We start from the raw sequence: 12,935 nt of genomic DNA, 5'->3' as shown, positions 1-12,935 counted from the left end.
GATTGTTTTTTTTTGTCAGTATTCCTCAAAAGACTTTATGTCTGCATGTCTTCATTATCTCTTTTACGCCTAGCCATTATCTTTGGAACAACTCTTTCAGTACCAGCCGTTTTCTTGGATTTTGACTGATCTTGCAAGGCACACAGAATATTGTGTTCTTTTGATGTACAAACACATAACCTTTGAAATGATTCGACTTTTATTTCATCTGAAAAAAATGTGCATGTATTAAGAACTTTTTCCATTTTATGGCAATCTTCATTATAACATGTTTTGTCCAAATTCTTTGACAGAAAAGCAGCAAAACGCGTTGGTGAAAGCTTATGTTTCAAGCATAACTTTGACACAACTGTTTTTTGCTTTTGTGACAACTCAAAAATCTGAATAAAGATTTCTCTCTACACAACAAAAACAACACTATCAAAAGAAAATTTGACTGCAAAATATGACTTTAAATGCCAGTCAACTTGCAGCCAGCGTGATTGAAGGCCACCACTTTTCAATGTGAGGCGTTAAGGGACCGTAACTAGAGATTTAAATGTCGCCAAATAGCTCATGTTGCAGGAATCAAACAGGAAAAGAAATTTAGAATCATTGTAAAAATCAAAACAATAATCCACCACTCCAAGAATAATATCCACGCAAGAAAAATGAACAAAATCTGAATTACCCTCTAAACTTTCTGAAATGATTCTAAAAATGAAATGATTGATCTTCTGTCTTGCAATTATGTTAGGCACGCGTTCCCACCAAATTGTGAGTTTTTCATTTTAATTCATACTTCAAACGCATTTTGCCTGTCTCTGACCAATGGAATGACCATGACACAAGTGCCTCCCCTCATCTCCAGGCGGATCACGTGGGAGGCACGGCAGGAGCCCACACTGCTAGCCTTGTTCCCTTTCGCATGGCTCTTTGTTAAATGGCTGTTTGCTTACCAGGAAAATTGGAAGCCGTTCAACTAAGCGTATTCTATCATTTAATATCATCTCAGTGTTTGTCACTGAATTATTTGCAAACACTCTACAAGCATCGTGGCCAAAAACAATCCAAACATGTTTATCTACTGCAGGTTGTAGGATTGTCTTGTGACATCAAACAGAAAACCAACTCACGCTGCATGAGTAATTTGTCGGCGAATCAACTAAATGTCGGTCACTCTATCGTGTTGCTGGTTGGAATAATTAAAAGAAAGAGGAGGGAAAAAGAAAATGACGATGGTTTCAACACAGGAATAGAAAGACTTGTAAATCGAACACATCAAAATCCTAATAGATATCTCGAAAAAAAATTGCGACATGAGATGGGAAAAAAAAATTAGTACGACTAATTACTTTTCGGATTTGTCTGTGAACTCTAAATCTGGAGTATGCATTCACAATATAGCCTCCTCTGTTAACAGCATGACAAACAACAGCCATCAAATATACAAATGAAGCAAACAGTCTTAGTACACATAGGGCCTGATATACTTATATCCCTAACAGCTATTGCATATACCGTATTTTCCAAGTACAAGTCAAGTTTTTATTTACCTCATTTTCAACCCCCATATCTTTTGGCTTCTGGTAATTGTATTCATGAGCATAAAAGTACTCAAGGCCTCGAATTCAGCCTAATTTATGTCTGCTTCTCTGATGCAATAATTACCGTATTTTTCAAACTATAAGCCCCGCCATTTTTCTTATGATTTGAGCCCTGCGGCTTATAGTCCAATGCAGGTTGCCAGTGTGTGTGTGTGTGTGTGTGTGTGTGTGTGTGTGTGTGTGTGTGTGTGTGGGTGGGTGGGTGGGTGGGTGGGCACCAGGAGACAATCTACCGGTTAAGCAAATGTGTGCATCTTTTTAATGTCAACTATGAAATTGTTAAAATGTTGAAATAGTTGACAATATTCATCCATCCGTTTTCTATCATTTTGTTGGTACTATACATGTGGCATGTTCAGTCTGTTGAAGACAGGATGTTGCGTAAGCAGGCGATTAAAACGAAAGTTTAAAAAAAGTCCAGTGCAGCTTGTCTGTGACAATTTTTTTTTTTTTTTGCTTAAATTTTGCTGCCGCGGCTTATACCCCAGAAAATACGGTAAATGCAGTTTTGTTCAATGACATAGAGAATGCTACATATACCACTTAATGAATTTGCTAAATGAAATTTGTGGCAGTATTCCCTCTATGAGAGATGTGATCCTGTTCATGCCCCGTTAGTCCCACCCCCCCGCCATTTTAACTCTTCGAGCACCAGCAACCCTGCCGAACGGCAATGGTGCAAAGAGGCTCCGGTCTTGACGTTCTTCATCTTGTACTTCCCTTGCCTGCTTCACTCAAGCGTCTGGCTGATTCCTACCATTGTCCTTGCCGCTAATGCCCTCGGGTGAAGCAGGCCATGTCAAACCCGAACCCATCAATCACGCAGCAGCAGCTGTGGGGATAGCGAGAGGGAAATGAAGGGATGAGCGAGGACAAGAAGGGAGGTGCATTTCGGGTGAAGTATAGCCACCAGTCTACCGTGGCTTGCCGTACTTTTTTATTTCCCCCCCCGTTCGCCTGTCTAGAGCCCCAAGAAAAGTCGTCTCCTACAGAGTTTGGACCAAGCTGTCAAGTCTCTCAACTGATTCGAATCAAGAAGAGAGGCAAAGACAAAGTGAGGAGAAGGAATGAGTGGTTGAGAGAAGTCGGAATACGGAGGGGAACGGTGGTGAGGGCGAACGGCGTCGTGAGAAGAGAAACCTTAAAAAAATGAAGTGGGGACTGCAAGCAGTGGCCCAGCCCGCCAGCAGGCAGGTGAGCGTGTGAGTATGTGTGTCCGGCGCAAAATGAAGTGTCCCTGTCACAGCCCCATTTCCCCCTCTGGGCCGCCGCTGATTAATTGTCCGTACCGCTCCTGTGATAGCGAACACTTTAACCAAGACTCCCAAGACGTAGGCCCATATTCCATCCCGGCAAAGAGGCGGCTCTCCTCCCTTGTACCGGGTTGCCCTTTTCTGAGTGAAATCAAGAGAATTTCTCTCTCCTGCGCCACACAACAAATAATCCTACATCAGCAACCCATTCACCTTGCCGTCGGGGGATAATGTCTCTCTGTGGGGGAGAGGTTTTTGAACAAAGGCAGGCGGTTGAAAGCAGCATGATATAGAGTGTGCCCCCCCAATCCCTTCCTCCGCCTCCCGTGTGTTTACTCATGCACTCGTGACTGGCTGAGATAAAGCACCCCTGTCTCAGGTAAATAGTCTAGCACAAGGGGGTTGAAATGGCACGTTTGACTTTGCTACCGGCCTGCACCCAGTCAGCTACGCTCACAACGAATGTACTGTACGCTCCCCTCGCACATACGCCAAGAAACAAAGTATTTAGCTCTGGTATAACTACAGTAACCTTTAGGCTGCGGTTAAATAATTACAACTGTTAGTCAAATCTGTTAATAGTGTTGCCAAGTTTTCAGACCCTATGGATTCGTAAACTCGACCCTGAACCGCAACCCTCAGCTGGTTGCCAGTGCACAAAGAGACGAAGAACCGTTCACGCACCCAATCGCACCTAAGGACAATTTTGTATGTCCAATACACCTGTTTTGTTTTGTGGGGAAGTATGGGATGAAACCAGTGCCCCAAGAGAGCCAACACGAGGTGGATATATATATATACACACACAAAATATTTACAAAATACTTCACGGAAAATAATTGGAAGAATTTTTTAGATTTACATTCTGTGGTGGGAGGGAAGGAAACAATTTCTCAAAAGGTACGTAATGATATCATAACTTCAAAAGTGCTATTCAGTATTGTGATTGCAATATATAGTATGTTTCCTCAGACTTAATAATAGCTGTCATTCTCTGCATTGTCCCTTTCACCAGTCCGCAGGCCCATCGGGTGGCCGTATAGGGACTATACCCCCCAGCCCCCAAAAAGGAAGCAAGGTCAATTGCCTTTCCTGCTCCTCTCATCCCGTGCTTTATGAACCTTCACATCCAGGAGAAGAGAGCTGCGCTATTTCTACTCTGTCCAAGGTGACTGCACCAGTGACAGCCACACTATTACAGCCGAGCGAGAAAATCACTGCCCTTTAAAAAGGGCCAATGTAAGAACAGTAAATTAAAGATAGCTCATTAAAAGACCGAATCAAGAGTACATATACATTAAGGGTCGACGATTAAATTCATTCAAAAATCAATGCTGCCATGAAGTATAATGCAATTTTCAAATGCCAAAGACTGCAGTTTTAGGGATAAAAAAAAAATCATTTTGGGAGGAAAAAAAAAACGAAAACAAGCAGAATTTAAAGACAGCATCAATGTATAACGACGTTTCTAACTACGGCTCTACACCAATTTATCTTCACGTTTGACCAAACAGGACAAAAGGAAACCTCTTTTGGAGAATCCTTGAACGTTTTAGCCTAACGCTGGAGTCAGCTCGACAAGGGAGGGCAATTTGCCTCAGTATCAGCCTCTGATCTGGGGCTTTTGAGGCAAGCTCCAAAAGGCACTGGGGAGATGAAAATCACGGCTTGAAGCCTGTGGAATGAAGAGACTTAGCATTTCTTGGCAAAAAGTTGTAAAGGTCTTTCAACTCAATTGAGATCTCTGAACAGTGGGGAACACACACATACACACACGCAAAGAAATGATTACGGTGATTGACCTGTTTTGCAACCGTCGCGTCCAACTATTTCGTCAGCGCTTCCATTTATTTCATCAGCTATCACGTTTTGCCACACATCATTTTAAAGGGCAGGATAATTAATCTTATAATATTTTTAACAACAAAACAAGAGTGTTGTGTTTAAGAATTAGGCTATTAGTCACAACTTTGTTTTTTTACGACGTAAATCATAAAGTTGGGAACTGTGTCTACTCCCAAAGAAAATATGCCAAACTCATCTGCACATCCAAGCAAACGTTATTAGCTAATGAAATGAAACCAATCACTGCTAATTAGAGCAAATTATAATCACTCCACAGGTGGTGAAAGAATAGTGAACAAATTGTACCAAAATAAAAATGTGAGAAGCACATTCATAGAGTAACTTGATGCTTTTCATTGAATTTTTGAAAAGCCCTCGCTAGGAAAGAGAACCCCCCCCCCCCCCAAGAAACGGGATGCATCATCAAAATTCTTCTTATAGATTTAGACAGGCAAACCTTGACTTTTTAATACCAATGTAATCAGTCCGTGCTTAGTTCAGAATGCACCCTAAAGTTGCCATAGATTTCAGTCCAACCAAAGACCTGGTGAGGATGAGCGTTGAAGAGAACAGAAGGATGGATGGATCAAAGAAATGTTTGGTATGAAAGTAAGCCCTCCGACAACCAAGGGACGACTGCAGCTAAAAAGTTGTATCCTTATATCATGCACCCACATTGATGTATGATCCTTGTATTTACCTGTATTCAAAATGTTTTTCTGCAATTCATTTCCTCAAGGAAAAACTGCTTCTTCATCATTTAAGTCAAGTATGCTCTACTTGGCCAAACTCTTTGCTGCTTCTGGTCCAGTGCGGTTTATCCTTGACAAAATTAGCTTTTGGGCTAAATTTATGCCGCTGCGATTTATAGTCGGAAAAATACGGTAATGCCTTTCCCAAATACAACGTAAACATCCTGTAATAGCTCACAACAGGAGTGGGAAAAGGACTGTGGAGCATCAATTCCTGCTAAGTCAAGATTTATGTCATCTCTCGCTTGTCTATCACTCGGTATGACGTTTTGAGCGGAACCTTCAAAATTATAGGCTTATGGTTATTTTCATGGCTTAAATTTATCATCATAGTCGCTCATTTTCCTTCATTTCCATCTCCGTTCTCACACGTGTTACATGTGTGCTGTACAATAATTTACTTCAGAGAGTGATTCAATACTTGTCGCTATTTATGGGCTGGATTGAGTCGTCAAAGCATGATATCAAAAGATTTACGTCAGTGGAAAAAAAACACTGCTGTTTAACTACGTCCTTTCAATTAAAAAAAAACACATTTATAACTGACATGCAGAGGCAAAAATTGACACAGCGATTAAGTTATTTTATTTTTTCAGCCCTTCTCGATTAATGCACTGTATAAGGCGCACTGGATTATAAAGTGCACTGTCAGCTTTTGAGAAAATTGAAAAATTCTAGGTGCACCTTATACTGCGGAAAATACGGTAACTCATGTTCCACAACCACAGTATTCATCTGAATCCTGCATTCAGACTGGTGTGACGCATTTAGTGAAGAATTTGACTTCCCCTTTAACAACCAAAATGTTGGCAGTCCAACAAGACATCCAGCGCTTTCAAGTCGTGCATCCACCATGAAAAGAATTGTCTCAGCCACATAGAATTTAAAAATATTACTTCAAGTGTAGTCCAACACACAAATGACCAAATCAAGATTTTGAAAGAAGTGTGTGTTCAGCCTACTTTATCTGTTATCACTCAAAGGCCGTCTGTAATTACATTGTAAATGCAGATTAGCTATGAATATTTTAGAAGGGGATTACTAAAAGAGGAAAGAGAGCGAGAGGAAGAGATTTGAGAGGAGTCTGTCTTTGAAAGCCCCCACATGTGGAACTGAATGAAAGGCTCATGTGAAGGTGGAACTTGTCTTTCATGCCAAGTTGTCAGCCTATTATCATTCTCTCATTTGTTGGCTGAAGTCATTAATTCTGACCGAGAATAGAAAAATAACAACGTAAATGACAATACAAGCCATCACTACAACATGGCATGCTGTCACTACATAGAAAAGAAAAAAAAAAAAAAAAAAACTCTTTGTCACTCATGTTAAAACAAAAACTACTGCAATTCCCCAAATATAAGACACAGGTTTTTTTCCACAAAAATTAAGGCCAAAGGTATGGGTGAGCTCCATAAATGGTAACTTAAAGAGGCCGTATCATGATATTAAGTACATTCCACAGTGTAATATGTGCATATAAATTACATTTGGCACATTAGCCATTTAATGTCTTAAGTATGAGTTTTATGGTATTGATCTTTCTAAAATCAATCAACAAGACAAACGGTGACAGCTATCAAACACAAGCATACACACACAAGGATTCTTCCTTCTGTGTGTGTTTTATTTTTTTAATCATATTTTGTAACCTTCAGAAATATGTCTGTCAAAGGTTTGAGTGGCTATCAACATCCTGCCTCCCTCCACCAAGATGATGAGGACGCAATAACATCATCGGGGATCAAATATCGAGCTAAACTGAGAGATGTACATCTCACGCTCGGAGAGGTTTTAAAGGGGTCTGAGTGACAGTTGTGCTCCTGCCCTTTTGGAGCGAAAGCTCAGCACAAAGGCTGCACTTATGCTTGTGTCAGAAGATGTCATAAGATAACGTCATTATCAAACATCAATCAAACATTTCAAGATTGTGTATTTCCTAAAAAAATAACAAATTCAAATACTGATTTCTTCCTGTAAGGAAGTCCACTTTTCATCTCCTTTTTAGATGCCTGTTGAAATCGGACAGTTTTGAGGAGACATGATGACTCCCATTGACCACTGTGCAGCCCGATCTAAAATCAAATCAGACATATCACTTATTTTTCATTGGAATTATTATGGAATTATTCAAACACAGATATGTGGAAAAAAAAGTTATGCAGTTACAAGTCAACACTCCTTATATGGGGGTTGAAAATGAGGGAAAAAAAACTTGAATTGTATTCGGAGTTGCACGGTAGTTTTGCATGTAGTAACCAGACCAATAAACATACTGTACATTTGCCAGGCTAATTAAGACGGAAGGGATCGATTCTTCTCTCTTAAAACTTTGAGCTCCCAATCTATCTCGAGACACTCGGCAAATGGGCCATGATATCAAGCAAGGGTGCGCTCGTGTATTTGAGTTTGTAGTCACTACTGTGCTAATGGTGCTCAGGTCGATATGTGGATTGAATTCAGGGGCTTTATTTTGGTGTCTCTTTTTGCAAACAAAGATCCACATAATCCTGCCTCTGCTTGAAAAAGGAAAAAGAAAACCTACGGAGGACGAAAGTCAAAAAAAAAAAAAAACCTCCGTCGATTCGATGAGCTGCATCCTTGTTTGCATTCTACCGACGCATCATTTTAAAGGCGCCTTACAACAAGGTGGGATGCACCAATCCCATTATGGAATCCTTCACACGAGGGCCATCTAACAGCTGACAATAATGATGATGCATGGCCTAACGTATGGACTTGTATTTTGCCCGTATAACTGCATCTGATAAATGAGCTTATAGATCGTGTAAAGGTCACATAAAATATGATCCAATCACTTGTGCTGCCAGCAGACAGTCTAAATGTTGATGAACCCATCAACAAGTCAAAACCGGAGAAAAATGCCTTCCCACATGCAGTAGAATATAATAATATAAAGTGGATGATAAAGTGAAGAGTACTATTATTTTGAAACGCTAAGGCATTATTAAATATAATCACTAAAATGAAATATAAAGGAAATAGTGACAAGATAATGTTGGGCTTGACTTTCTAGATGTTGTAATGTTTGTTCATTTTAGGAAGTGTGCTTTTTGGCATTCATTCTTGTCATTGATATCAGTGAATCCTAATCAATTATTCATGTTTTTAGTTTTCAATTTTGTTGGAGAGCGCCAGCCAAAAGTTTGGAAACTCCTTCAAATCCAAATGGTCTTTAAAAAGTCAACAAATTCAAGCAGTTACCATATAAATAACGAACAGCTGTGAAATCAAAGTTATTCCAGGTCATAAAGCATCATCCACATCATAAAGCTGCTCCAAAACAAACATTCATATCTTAACAATGAATCAACATGGCATGATCCAACTACTGGAACTCAGTTTTATTGTTTTTATAACTGAGAATACAGGGAGAGAAAAGTAAACATCTTAGCTCAAACACATCAGGAGAGAAAACAGACTATGGTAGAATTTTAGTGTATTTTAGCCTCATGTGACTTTTTTTTCCATTTAGTCCCAAATCATGTCGACCAGTCCACCACAATTGATGTAAAAATGATAAAACTCTCAAAATGGTCCATATGACACGAAGTCCTCAGCAAAATACACAAGGACTAAAATGCTATTGTAACGCTGCCACAGAAAGTCACCAAAAACAACGAATAAGAGGCCTGTGCCGGGTTGAAAAAAATAAAATAAAAAACACTTGTATGCTCTTTTTTTAACAGGTGAATGGTGTCCAATTAGAATGTTCTTAACTCCAGAACACCGATCCAGTGTTGTATTGTTAGGCGAAGGCACATGTAAAGCGCATGCTGAAGTGTGGCTGTGCGCCGTGCAGGCCAGCAGGAGACAGAGAAAAGAGGAGGAATGGCCCTGGAACACTGCAAAGAAGTGCAAGTGCAAGTGCGCCCTCAGCTTTCATGCTATAGCACAGCACCATACGTACATTCAGCTATAAAACACAAAGCAACGTGACAAGTAGGCATGGGCCCATATTACAATGATAACCATGAGCAAAGATATCATAGTGTCACAATATTAAAATTAAAGCTCTATAATTTTAATAATAATACATACAATATTTTGTATAATAAGAAACGTTCAACACGTAATATGGATAAATGAATATATAAGTGAATACATTAGCATTTTTCTTGTTTTTTATTTATTCTTGCAAGTAACAGTGCCCCATCAATAAGTAACCCCAATGGAGTTTACCCACCTGCTGAAATCCATGTGAACCAATGCTCTCTTATTTTTGTCATGAATGTACAAGGCAAGCCGTCTTTTCCTTTTCATAATGCGTCCAAATCCGCCTCTTTTGACAAAAAAGAGGCAATTAGGTTGCACTTGACGAAAGTGCGTTTTTGTGATGTTCTTACTGTAAACACTCAACAGATGCAAACATTAGCGAATTAGAGGTATATATAATCTTTTTAGGCCTCGTAAATGACATGTTATTGTTACGCTTTTAAAAAAAATGGTTGAAAGTGAAAAATTTAAATAAAAACTCCACACACTAGTGTTGGCGTATCACTGAATTGCACTGCATTTTAACCAAATTCCACTGTGAGGCAAAAAAAAAAAAAAAACCTGCCAGCCAATCAGCCAATCCCTGAGTAGAAGGTAAACATAAGTAATAGTTCAACTGATATAATCTACTTTTAAAGATGCTTGACCAGATTTTCGAGAGCAGTGTTTCCAAAGTGGGGGACCCCTGGGGTTCATGGCTATATATATATATATATATATATAAATATCTATTAATATATATATATATATATATATATATATATATATATATATATATGTATATAAATATATATTAATATTTATATATATATATATATATATTAATATATATATATATATATATATATATATATATATATATATATATATTTATATATTATCTTAATTCATGTAACCATTCATGAAACCACAATTTAATTTCATAATATATTGTGAAAGTATTCATGACTATAGACCAATCAAGTCAACCAGTTTAACATATTTTTAAAATGTAATAATTTTGAAATTTTTCAAAGTGTGTTTTGTGCCTACAATTGCTTGCTAACGAGGCGATTAAGCCAACCAAGCTGAAGCGGCATTTTCTTTTATAACGCTGTTTTTGACTAAATAATTAGCAGCAACCAGTCAGGAACAAATTGACCCGGTTTGTGATGAAGAGGCGTGCAATTTGCAACCTTTATTTTCTATACTTCAGTACAGCTGAAAAGTAACAAATACTATACTTGTTGTCAAATTGCATCTGTTGTTAAATAAAAATGGCACTGATGTTTGGCTTCAATCATTTTTTTCGTTTTTGTTTTTGCAAACAGTTGCAATGGGGGTCCTTGGAAAATGTGCTTTCTAAAAGGGGACCCTGACTCCAAAATGTTTGAAAACTCCTGTTTTTGACTCAAAATTCCCACTGCCCCCAAAACAAAAAACTTAATTCCTCGAGAACGCTTCGCCCAATTTCCAAAATTCATTCTTCCTTGTACTAAGCTCGAAGTGACCTTTTCAAAGTGGAAAAAAAATTCTGTTTGTCCAAACACAGTATTCTGCTTTTTATCGCATTGGGGCAATCTAAATCAGGCTGCAAAAGGCGCTGCCTGTTTTCTCCATTTAAGCGGGCAACTTGTTCTGCCACTTGATGTTGCCCGAAATAATAAGACCAATATTGGCTCACGTATTTATTTTATTAGTTAGTTTGGTCACTGGCCTTTTGTGAGGTGAGCTAAGATTATTCGTTCCGAGAAGCAACTGTGTGGTCATTTTCAGACAATAGCAAGTGGCAACCATGCAACCATGGATAAATGCAGATGGACTGCTGCTTAAATCATATTCCATAAATGCAATATTATTCAGAATACCATGTTGGTGATTTGACCTCTCCTCCAAGAACATAATGCAAACATTCGCGAAACACATTGAATATACTGTAATAAAGGCACTTCAGACTAAGGAGATCTGTGCTGAGTAAATTTACAAGCTAGTTCTCGCAAGGTTTGAAACTTACTGTACACACACAAAACTGTCCTCACAAAAAGACAACAAACCCTTTTGTCCATCACAGCACAAAACATTCCTATACCAGGACGCTAACAGTTCACCAATGAAAGGCGCAGCCACAGTCAGCATAAACACATTTCCAAGCCTATTGAATTTCTGATGAAAATCCAAAACTCTAAAGAAATCACATAGAGCTGGGAAGCAGAATAATTAGCGGATAGAGTTTACCGGCGTTGCACAGACTACTAATTGAAAGAGCCCACACAAATACACACAGACGGATGCAATGCCTACACTGTCTCCTGCATATGGAATACATGAATATTCATAAAACGGAGCGCTATCTCGAATGAGGCCATATGGTTTGGAATCGGCGGCACTTTGCGATTCTCCGCTCTGGTGTTTTAATGAAGAGTGTGCTGCAGTGCAGGAACTCTGCGGCCACTCGCCCGCCCGCACACATGCATCTTAGCGACAAGTTTGGCTGCTCAGGTGACAAACTGGTTTCATTTCTAGCAAAGGTCTAGCCGGCCAAAGGAAACCTTTCATTTATTTTACAGAAGATAACAATTCGAGACATTCAGCACACACGCAGCGGCTCAGATAAGGCAAGATTGGAACCAATAAAGCTCAAGAAAAAGCTATTGAGCAGAGGCAAGTGTGCGCATGCACTTTTTTTCCACATTAGCAACCTAGCTTCCGACCAGGGGTCACCAACGTGGTGACCGCGGGCAGCAGGTAGCCCTCGAGTAGCCAGCAGGCCTGTTCTGCAAATGGCTTGGAACATTTTGATTTTCGAGGAATTTTAAATCTACTACAGCTGTTCCTTCTTTGTTGTGAGAAATCCGTCCCTTCGCATTACTCAGCACCAAAGAAGTAGCTATCACTTTCAAAAAAGGTTGCTGATCCCTGCAGTCCAGCTTTTTTGGAATCACACACACACTCGCGCATCACAGCACTGCCATCTCGTTACCACCTCCTGCCACCAATGAACCAACGTTTATCAAACGTTATTTGCATCATTTATTCTTTCTACTGCTATCTTCTTGATGCTTTGTCTCTGCAATTAAAAACAAACAAAAACAATCACAACTGGTCTTTTCTGGTTTACTCTTTTCGTACATCCAGTATCCAGAATATTGCAAATCAGATCATCATCAAAATGCAAGAAAATGAACCGCTACGTTAATTCCATTTCTGACTGGCTGTAACTGTAGTTATTATTGACTGAGACTTGGATCTTTGAACCTATCCTATTCAACCGAAACACCCACAGTTTGACGTGTCCGGATTACGCTTTATTTCTATCCTCCTAATCTTTTCATCCTAATTAATCTCACTATTTTGCGGCATGCATATTGAAGAATTAAATGCAAGCTTCCACCCGCGTCACGTTCATGCGAAAATTCCACACTCTTGTTTTCAATTCACTGCGAAATCGAGCGATACAATACATTCATCACGTCTTCTTTTTAGAAGAATAAGTGTCGTTGAAAATA

General features: G+C 39.2%; 1 protein-coding gene across 3 annotated transcripts in view; it reads right to left on the bottom strand.

Moving 5' to 3' along the window:
* Positions 1 to 12,935, bottom strand: part of erbb4b (erb-b2 receptor tyrosine kinase 4b) — a 198,319-nt gene that overhangs the window by 184,730 nt on the left and 654 nt on the right. The gene's annotated exons all lie outside the window — the stretch shown is intronic.

The sequence above is a fragment of the Hippichthys cyanospilos genome, chromosome 5 (genome assembly GCF_059441005.1).
Source record: "Hippichthys cyanospilos isolate Australia breed blue-spotted pipefish chromosome 5, RoL_Hcya_1.0, whole genome shotgun sequence".
Classification (NCBI taxonomy): domain Eukaryota; kingdom Metazoa; phylum Chordata; class Actinopteri; order Syngnathiformes; family Syngnathidae; genus Hippichthys; species Hippichthys cyanospilos.
This window is presented reverse-complemented; position numbering and strand designations above follow the sequence as displayed.